Here is a 9,976-nt window from a genome sequence, read left to right on the forward strand (position 1 = left end):
CCCAATGTAACTGTATTTGGAGACAGGACTTTTAGGAGGTAATTAAGGTTAAATAAGGTAACAGTGGTGGGGTTTTAATCCAGTAGGATTGGTAGCTTTATAAAAAAAAGAAAAACGAGATTACTGTCTTTCTACATACACACCAAGGAAAGGCCACGTGAGGACACGGGGAGAAGGTGGCCACCTGCAAGCTAGGAAGAGAGCCCTCACCAGAAACCACACCCTGCTAGACCTTTCCAGTGGACTTTCTAGCCACCAGAACTGTCAGAAAATAGGTTTCTGTTGTTTAAGCCACGCATTTCATGGTATTTATTAGGGCGGCCCAAGCTGAGAAAGAAAGACAGTATATTTTACAGAACTGGAACACTGCAGTTGGAGACAAAAAAAACCTGTGTTTTAGCCCCAACTCTGCCACTTAAAAGGTCTGTGGACATGGCCCAATTGCTTATCCTCGATGATACTCAGTCCCCTCCTCAGTAAAATCTTGTTGGTAATCTTGATGGTAATCTTGGATTAAATGGGACAATGGAGGCAAAAATGATTTCAAAACTATGAAACCCTGTGCAGAAATAAAGCATTCCTTTTAACCTCAAAATTAATGTTGGAAGAGTTGGTGCCTATTTGTTATATGAGATAAATGAAAATAAATTCTAAATATAATATTTAAATATAAATAATCTATATTTTTCAGAAATGTGTTATTTTCAAGAACCAGTTTTCCAGCTTGTGAAAAAAATTCAATCTATTCTTCATTGTTTTAAGTGAAATCATGAAAATTATTATAAACATATAAAATGAACCATTATGAAATATGAAATACTAGGCTACATAGGCTTGCTATATGGTAACATTTCTTGTACATATAGTGTATGAAAAACATATTGTGAGTTCAAGCTTTTTTTCAAATAATTCAACAATTTGAAAGTTATAGTGTGTTCTATTATAATGAGTATTTTCTAATTTTTAGACGACTGAGTGTAACATTATACAGCCAAATGCTGTGCCTGGCCAAAGGAAGCAAAAATATATCATCAGACATTCAAGGAGTGAGAAAACATTGTGTCCAATCTTAATGAGGTTTCAGTACACAAAGATAAGAAATGGAATAAAAGAGTAAGCAAATCTAAAAATGAGAATATTGGAAACAAAGGGACATTAGTGAAATTAATAGTTAAATATATAGATTGTCTACATATCTATTTCAATAAGTAGAAAACATTGAATACATGGTAAAATGGTACTTGAAGTAGAAGTTATGTATCATAAAAATTAAATAAAAATAATAATCGTGATATTGTTAAAAATTTACTGGTCTGAGGCAGAAGAAGTAAATCTTACTAATTTTCACAGACTGCATAAGGAGAATTTCAAGGTTATTTGAATTAAAAACATGATAATTATTTGCCAAATTTTAATAAAAACTAAAAGCAAAGAAAACACACTTTTTGAGCCAAATGAGAAAATAAAACTACATTCAACTATATTCAATTTATAGTGTAAAATGGGGATATAAAATATTCAAAGTTAAGGGCCGACCCTGTGGCTCACTCGGGAGAGTGCGGCGCTGGGAGAGTGCGGCGCTGGGAGCGCAGTGGCGCTCCCGCCTCGGGTTCGGATCCTATATAGGGATGGCCGGTGCACTCACTGGCTGAGCACGGTGCGGACGACACCAAGCCAAGGGTTGCGATCCCCTTACTGGTCACAAAAAAAGGAAAAAAAAAATATTCAAAGTTAAAGAATATGAAAATTTTAATGAATGTTATTCTTAAAGGTATTTTAAAGTACAAATTAATAAATAAATGTAACTGAAAGAATTCAGAAGAACAAAATAAAATGATATGTGGCAATACAAACATCAGACAAAATAGAATTCAAGGTCGAAATCATGAAAAGGTACAAAATGCTTTACGTTTGATAAAAGGTGCCCTTCACATTTAGGCAGTTCTTGTAATACTTAAGAATTTTCAGCTGTTCTGGGGACAGCGTCTAGAGGCACTCAGAATGGCCCAGCGTCTGACACACCATCATAGGCAGGCTTTCCTACAATACAGCCTCCAACAAAACTGGACTCTCCCGGACCCCTGGTAACAGAACAGTTTACCTTTATACCAAGAAGGTTGGGAAAGCCCTAAAATCTGCATGTAGTGTGTGTCCAGGCAGACTTCCAGTGGTTCATGTTGTGAAACCTAAAGTTCTTATGAGGTTGTCTAAAATGAAAAAACATGTTATGGTGGCTCCATGTGTGCTAACTGTGTCTGTGACAGGGTCAAGCATGCTTTCCTTACCAAGGAGCAGGCAGTCATTGTGAAAGCATTGAAGGCACAAGCACAGAGTCCGAAAGCTAAATTTAAAAATGAAGCTGTTTTGAGTAATAAAAAAAATCAAAAGGCAAAAAATAAAAATAAAAAAATAAGTTCACATAAAAAATTGCCAACTAATTATATAAATTAAAAGCTACAGAAATGCAAAGAGAAATAGAACATAAACATTGGTAGATATTATTTATCACTATCATTAGTGATACAAATGAAGTAGACAAAAATCAAATCAGGATGTTGAGATATCAAGTTAATTACCAGCAAGCAGTTTACCCATAGGCAGCGGAGATGAATCCATAGATCGATTCTATCCAGCAAAGGGGAAAACAGGCTTGATAGAAGAGAAAGGAGAGGAGAAATACCGAATTACAGCCAATCTGAGAAGAGTTTTCTGTTTGCACGTAATTGGGGCTACTGGTTAATGGCCATTAGCAAGGAGGTGAGTGTAGCCCATCTGTCCTTACACAGGCCAACAAGTACATAATCCAAGAAAACAGCTTGTGTTGTTAATGGGATCCCTAGAAGACCTCACAAGTTTCTTACGGTGTCTTAGTGACAAGCTGCCTCTATGAAATGTCTGCCAGAGTTGATGTTTTTAAACAACTTTACTTTACCTAGGTCAGATGTGTGCCATTTCCTTGTTCAGAACTTCTCAGGTATAATCGTGATTTGTCAAAATATTGTACATATGTATATAAAATCTATGAAATACTTCAAATCGTTAACACGGATATTTTGGTGGTGTTACTAAAAGAGATTTTTATTCTCTTTGTAAACTTTTCTACATTTTTCCAAATAAAAAAAGTTTATTTTTATAATGAGAAAAGTAAAAATTGTAATTTTGAAAATAATAATTTATCCCAATCATTGATCATAAGAAAGGGTATGTGATTTGTCAAGGGACATCCACTGATTCTATTATTTTGACTCACTAAATATTAATGACATTGCCAAAAAAGTTGATGTTTGTGAATAAATGCCCACATTTTGAAATAATGAATTAATGGCTAGAAATAAACCAAAAGTGGCAATTTTGTGACAGTGACAAACATTTTTTTTAAGAAGTATTTGAATCTGTAGCTAGGCGGCTTAGGCTTGCCCTGCTGCATGAAAACTGTGAAGTTTGACAATTATTATCTTTTTAAAAGCCCAATTTCCTCCATTAAGTGGCAACTATAATAGCACCTATTATTTTATAATACTATCATAGGGACAGAAGACGTAATATTCACATATGTGGTAAAACTGTACCTGGTCTGTTTGAGGGAGAGGAAGGGCCATTTGGCTGGAGCATACTGGCAGAAGGGAGCGTGGGATGAAGTGAGATGAGCGAGGTGAGGGATGACTAAGGCTTCTGCTTTGAATGAGACGGGAAGCCACTGGAGTGTTCTGACAAAAACAGGATGTGACTTGTGATTTAAACAGATCAGCCGCAGCTGCTCTGTGAATGAACCATGGGGTGCAAAGGTGGAAACAGGGAGACCTGTTAAGAGGCTATTGTAATTGCAGAGGAGAGATGATAGTACCTTGAGCCAGGAATTAGTACAGTTTTGCAGATATCCATGGCAAAGGTTCCTGGTCATTGTGGTAAATCTAGGAAATTCCAGCATGCAGCTAGGGTTGCTGTATACAGTCTCCCTACCCTCCAATTATAATATAGTAGCAGCTTACTCTACAACTTGCTTGCTTGCTTTAGCAACAAACATATTCATTTCAGATATCATTTAGTAATACTGGATAAGCCAAGGCTGATCAGTTGTCACCCAGTGAAAAAGCTCCAAATGACTGAGGTTAGACAGAGTTTACAATTCTTAATTGGCAAAATATGAGAAAAATACACAAAACATTTCCAAATTTCATTGCTTATTTCAAAGAAGCATGCAAGCTGACCACATCAAAAACTGTATTAAATATAACTAATAATATGTTAACAAAGATTTTTAAAGACCCTCTTCTATTTCAAAGTTGAGTGTAACTGCTCCTTCCTTCTAAAAATGGGTGGGAGTGAAGAGTCATATGCAAAATCTGAAATTTGGGGAAATAGATATCTACACCCATTCTCTTCCTGTCTATAGAGAAGTAGGAGGGGGAGAAATAGTAAGAGCCAAAGAATATGGCCTACTGTTCAGAAAAGGGCAATAAATCTACTTGGAGTGTGCACAGGAAGGGGCAGAGCTACATTTGTCAGGCACAACTAAGTTACACTGCCTAAGCATACGGAATATGTTTTGAAGTTAAAATAACAATATGGGGTGGGGAATTGATTTAAGGAGGAAATTACTGAAATCACTGGGAGGAAAGAAGTAGAAGCAGGGATAGGAGAAAGCTAGCGGCAATTGGAGAAAAATGGCTTAAAGAAATATTTTAAAGAATTATGACTAATTTTTTTCAGTTCTAAATTATTTTCCTTATCACGATATGAATCTCCCTCCACCTTCCTAAATTTCCTGTGAAGTCTGCATTGCAAGTCGAATGCCTTCTATAAGCGGTGATGGTGATGATGTATGTAAATCAAACAAAAAAGTCTGGCATCCAGTTCTGAAATAAGGAATGAAGATGTGAGCAAATGAAAATACTATGGTAGCAGCAGGAATTTAGAGGTGATGGTGACTAGGAGAACATTAGCACCTGGGTTACTCAGTAATTACTGTTATTTACTTTGGGAGGAAACGGTAGACAGCTGTTATAGATGGATAGGATTGATCTAAGTTACTTTCAAATATCAAGAAATATCATTATTAATGAAAGCAATGCCCCAAATTCTAGAAATTTTGTTGTAAGCCGATGAACATGATAAAAGAGTTGCAAACTATAAAGACTGAGTTTTCATGAATAGAGGTTTATTTTGTTAAACAGGTAAATCTATGGCAAAATTAGTCAGCTAATATACATAATTGTCATCTTTACAGTAATTAAGGAGAAATAAGCAGTTCGCATAAATGATAATAATTACTATTGCTTTTATGTGATTTAAAAATATATATATTTTTTCATCTTACCGTCCAGTCTAATATATATATAATCCATAGCATAGTGGTGTGGAGTCTCAGATCTGGAGCTGGGTCACCTGGGTTTGGATTCTGGATCCTTTGCCTTTTATGTGAACTTGAACAAGGTACTTAATCTCCATCTCCTCTGTTTCCTCAGATGTGGGTATAAAAAGAAAATAATACTTTTTAAAAAAATTGTCATGGGGATTGAATTAGATAATATATGAACAGCACTTAATACAGCACCTGTCATATAGTTTGTCCTCAATAAAGCTGTTGTTATTATTATAAATGTTTTTCTTGAAATTATATATCATTTGGTGACCATCATTATTATCCATAAAAACAACAGAAACTGATACTTTTATATACGCACATTGAAAAATGAGTGGTTGCTTTATTTAATCTTTCTTCTTTCTTTTTTTTTTACTTTTTTTTATTGAAACATAATAATTATACATACTTGTTGCGTACAGAGTTGAATATCAGTACCAGTGTACAGTGTGTGATGCTCAAATCAGGATAATTAGCATGTTCATCATTACAAAATATAATTATTTCATTAACTCATTTCTCACTAATTCCTTTCCCCTTCACTCTTTCCGACCTCTAATAACCAAACAGGAGTCTTTGATCTCCACAGGCCTCAACTGAAATAGTCATACAAACTGTGACCACCAGCAAGTTAATCATCCCTTCTGCGCCTCAATTCCTCACCTGTAGAATGGGGGTAATCATACTTCATATCTGAAAGGATTGCTGTGAGGATTATATAATTTATGCAAAGCACTTAAAACACTGCGTGGCACAAATTAAGCACTATGTGTTAGCTATTATTCTATGATTATTATTACTTTTATGATTGTGCTCCATTCATGATCATCCACTTTGATATTCCCAGCGTTCATCAGCTCCCTGAAGGGGTTTTTAGTGGATCCCTTCTACCCATATTAATTTCCCTGGTTGCTAGTGAGCTTTAGGCAGCAGAAAATGACTACCAGCTTATTAATAGCATTTTGACTGAAACTCATTTTTATAGAATGTCCTGGGAATTTACATTTTAAGCCTTTCATCACTAATCCTGTTGAAGGGTATTGTCTAAGTGTAGGTACCAAAGAGCCAAAACTCATCCTCACTACCTTGGAGTGACATGGGCAGAAATGGAGTGGGGGTGGAGGAGATGTTTCCTTGAGCTTGGCTCTATTCTACATGTAAGTTCAGTTCAAAGGAAATGTTGTTCTTTCCGTTAGAAGAAGGGAGAATGGCTTTTAGCTTTTTGACATAAAATTTGGAGTGATAATAACTGAAGATGATAAAAATGAACTTGACTGACCCTACAGATTTTCCAGTTTGGTATTATTTATTTTCCTCTTTCTTAGGCAAATAGTAGCTGTGGCAATGTTTCTTCATGTCTTCTGTGGCCCTGCACTGAGGAACTTTAGAAAAAAATATCACTATAATAGCAATTTTTAGAAAATGTACCATCAGAACAGGTTTTGCAACACCGTAAAGAACAAATTAAAACTCATCTCCTTAGTGTTTTAGTAGTAACACTATTCTGATAACACTAAGCAGGTAAATTGTGGCAGTCCATTCTCAAAATAATCAACTTAGGCAGATTTCTACCATACATTTAAATCTAATCTACAGTATTAAATAAAAAATAATAGTGCTCTATTTTGTTTTACCTGCATTTGAAAATAGGTCCCTTTTATCTAATAGAAGAGAATAAAGAAAAGACATAGTATTTTAAAAACAGTACCCTGAGGATTTTTAAAAACCAGAAAATTTGAAACAACATTGTAAAGATGGCATTATATCATTTTTAGAATTCTTAAAAAGCTTCTTTCATTAAAAAGCACCCCCAAACTGCATTCCTTATAAAATAAATTACTCTACAAATTTTTATTAGTTTAGCTTTAATGTCAGTACTCAAGTTTATAAGTGCAGTATTATAAAAACAATGGATTAATAATAGATGTCATATGATGCTTTTTATCTCATATTATGTTTGATTCCTCATTGCTTTTCTCAGTTGCTTTAATTCCTAATCACTCTCCCCCAAACAGAGAGCATCTGCCAATTTCATTATATGGGAACTTAATAATACTTAATTAAAATACAAGCTCTAGTTGCAATCTACCATTTAATTGAATGTGATTTAAATAAAACAATAATGGAAAGTATAAGATAGTTCATACATATTTGTTTGAAAAGGATAATATCTTGAACATTTCTTCAGAGTAACCATAGGTTTTGTAATTTTATCTATATTATGAAAAGAAACTTTACATGATATTATTCATTTTTCTCTCCTTCTAGCACTTATAATTACATCTTACTGTAGCTTTTTAAATATTAAATTTTTCTTTTGGACATTCAAGGCAATGCATTACATTTTTATGCATCTTAAAAAGTTTATCCTAAAAATAAGTTTGGAATGGTTTTAAAATATGCATCTACAATGCCTAATAAGATTAAACATATTTTTACTAATGATTTTTAATACTCTATTGAGGTATGATTGACATAAAAAAGCTGTACATAGTTAACATACACAATTTGATGAGTTTGGAGATAAATATACATGTGTGAAACCATCACCACAATCTAGGCTGTGAACACATCCATCACCTCTAAAAGTTTCCTCCCACCCTCTTTCTTTATAACTTTCATTAAGTTTTTTTTTTGTGATAAGAACACATAACATAAGATATATCCTCTCAGCAAATTTTAAAGTATACAATACAGTACCTTAAAACTATAGCTACTATGTTGTACAGTTTATCTCTGGGACTTATTTGTCTCGCGTAAGTGAAACTTTGCAACCATTTACTAGTACCTCACAATTTCCTCCTACCCCCAGCCCTTGGCAACCACCATTCTACTCTCTGCTTCTACGAGTTTGACTATTTTAGATTCCTCATGCAAGTAATATAATGTATTATTTGTCTTTCTGTGTCTGACTTATTTCACTTAGCATAATGTCTTCCAGGTTTGTCCAGGTTTCCTCTTTTTTTTAAGATTGAATAATATTCCATTGTTTGTATATGCCACATTTTCTCTATCCATTCATTTGTTGAATGTATATTTAGATTAATTTCATGTCTTGGTTATGTGAATAATGCTGCAATAAATTGGGAGTGCAGATATCACTTCAAGATTCTGATTTTAGTTCCTTTGGAAATAAACCCAGAAGTGGGATTGCTAGATCATATGACAGTTCTATTTTTAATTTTTTGAGTAACTTCCAAACTGGCAGCACCAATTTCCATCCCCACCAGTGTACAAGGGTTTCCTTTTCTCCACATCCTTGCCAACACTTTTTTTTTTTCTTTTCTGATAATAGCCAACCTACTACACATGAGATGATATCTCATTGTGGTTACAATAAAGGACTATTTGCTTACAAATTTCAATGAAAAATATAAGTGCATAACTGTTAAATGAATATCTTGGTGTAGAAGTCATAATTGTCACATAGCTGTAGTTACTCTATAAATGTGAATAAAAAAGAGTAATAATTATGACAGACAAAAGAATTCAGATGCAATGAACTGTTGTTTCCTTTCTCTTTTTTCTTTATATATAATAATAATTTTTGTAAAATAAAAGAACAGGTAGAGAAATATGGATCACAGAAGAAAAAGGTTGGAACAAGTGAAGAAACACGGATCACCGTGGAAAGTTTGACAAAGTTTGATACAGGGCACTGTATTCAGAAGTAAATAGATATTTTGTAAAAAAATGTTTGAAATTGATCTTCAGTGTGTCCTTTTTGGGGTCACATTTGCTTCAAACCATTTTTGAAATAGTACATCATAAACTAAGTTCCCTGTCTCATTCCCTTCCATCACTTTCCACTAACAAGAAGTTGCTATTTAGTTTAGCTGTCTACAGTTCTGCACTTTTATAACATATTCATAAAACAAATATCCAGAAACAGTTTATTGTGAATGTTAAAAATATTTTAAAATGTATGTACATATTGTTCTAGTTCATTCTAACTCCTACATGGCATTCCATTGTATAGTAGCAAACTAAGGCATGAGTCAGGGGAGAAGCACAGGGTGGGTGGGAACTATCTGCCACATAGGGAGCAGTATTTTATCACTGACATTGTTTAGAATCGCCAACTTCTGTTGGTTTTATTGTTAAATTCTCCACTGACAATTCTTTACCTTTTCGCTTGCACCCAGGCAGAACCTTCCCACTGTCTCTCCCTCACCCCCCTTCCTTGATATGCACTGCAGAGTACGAAGATGCTGTAATTTTTTAATTCTTTCTCTTTTTGTAGTTGTGTGAGTCAGGGCTACTTGAAGTACACGGTCTGCAAACTGTTAATACCTGGTCAGTAATGAGATAAGGAGCTTGTACCACAATGCATATTAATCTATTGTTTCCTTCATCCAGAAAGTCATGCTACAAAACACAATAGTATATGGAAATAAGATAGTTTGGCTAAACCAAAGAGTGTGTGCAATGAGGTAATTGATTTGCATTTGTAGCAAGCCCTTTATCTTATGGGAGTTTGGTAACAAATTTCACAGAGCAGTATTATGCACTTTGAGTAGCACTGATATGAGATGGTTGCAATTTTTCTTAAATATTAATCATAATTGAGAAAATAACCTTAATTTGCTTCCAGGTTCATGAGGGCAAGAGTTC

General features: G+C 34.3%; 1 pseudogene; it reads left to right on the top strand.

Annotated features, from left to right (window-relative positions):
• Positions 1-2,001: 2,001 nt before the first annotated feature.
• Positions 2,002-9,666, top strand: LOC134380905 (large ribosomal subunit protein eL34-like; annotated as a pseudogene).
• Positions 9,667-9,976: the final 310 nt, after the last annotated feature.

Source organism: Cynocephalus volans, chromosome 6, assembly GCF_027409185.1.
Source record: "Cynocephalus volans isolate mCynVol1 chromosome 6, mCynVol1.pri, whole genome shotgun sequence".
NCBI lineage: Eukaryota > Metazoa > Chordata > Mammalia > Dermoptera > Cynocephalidae > Cynocephalus > Cynocephalus volans.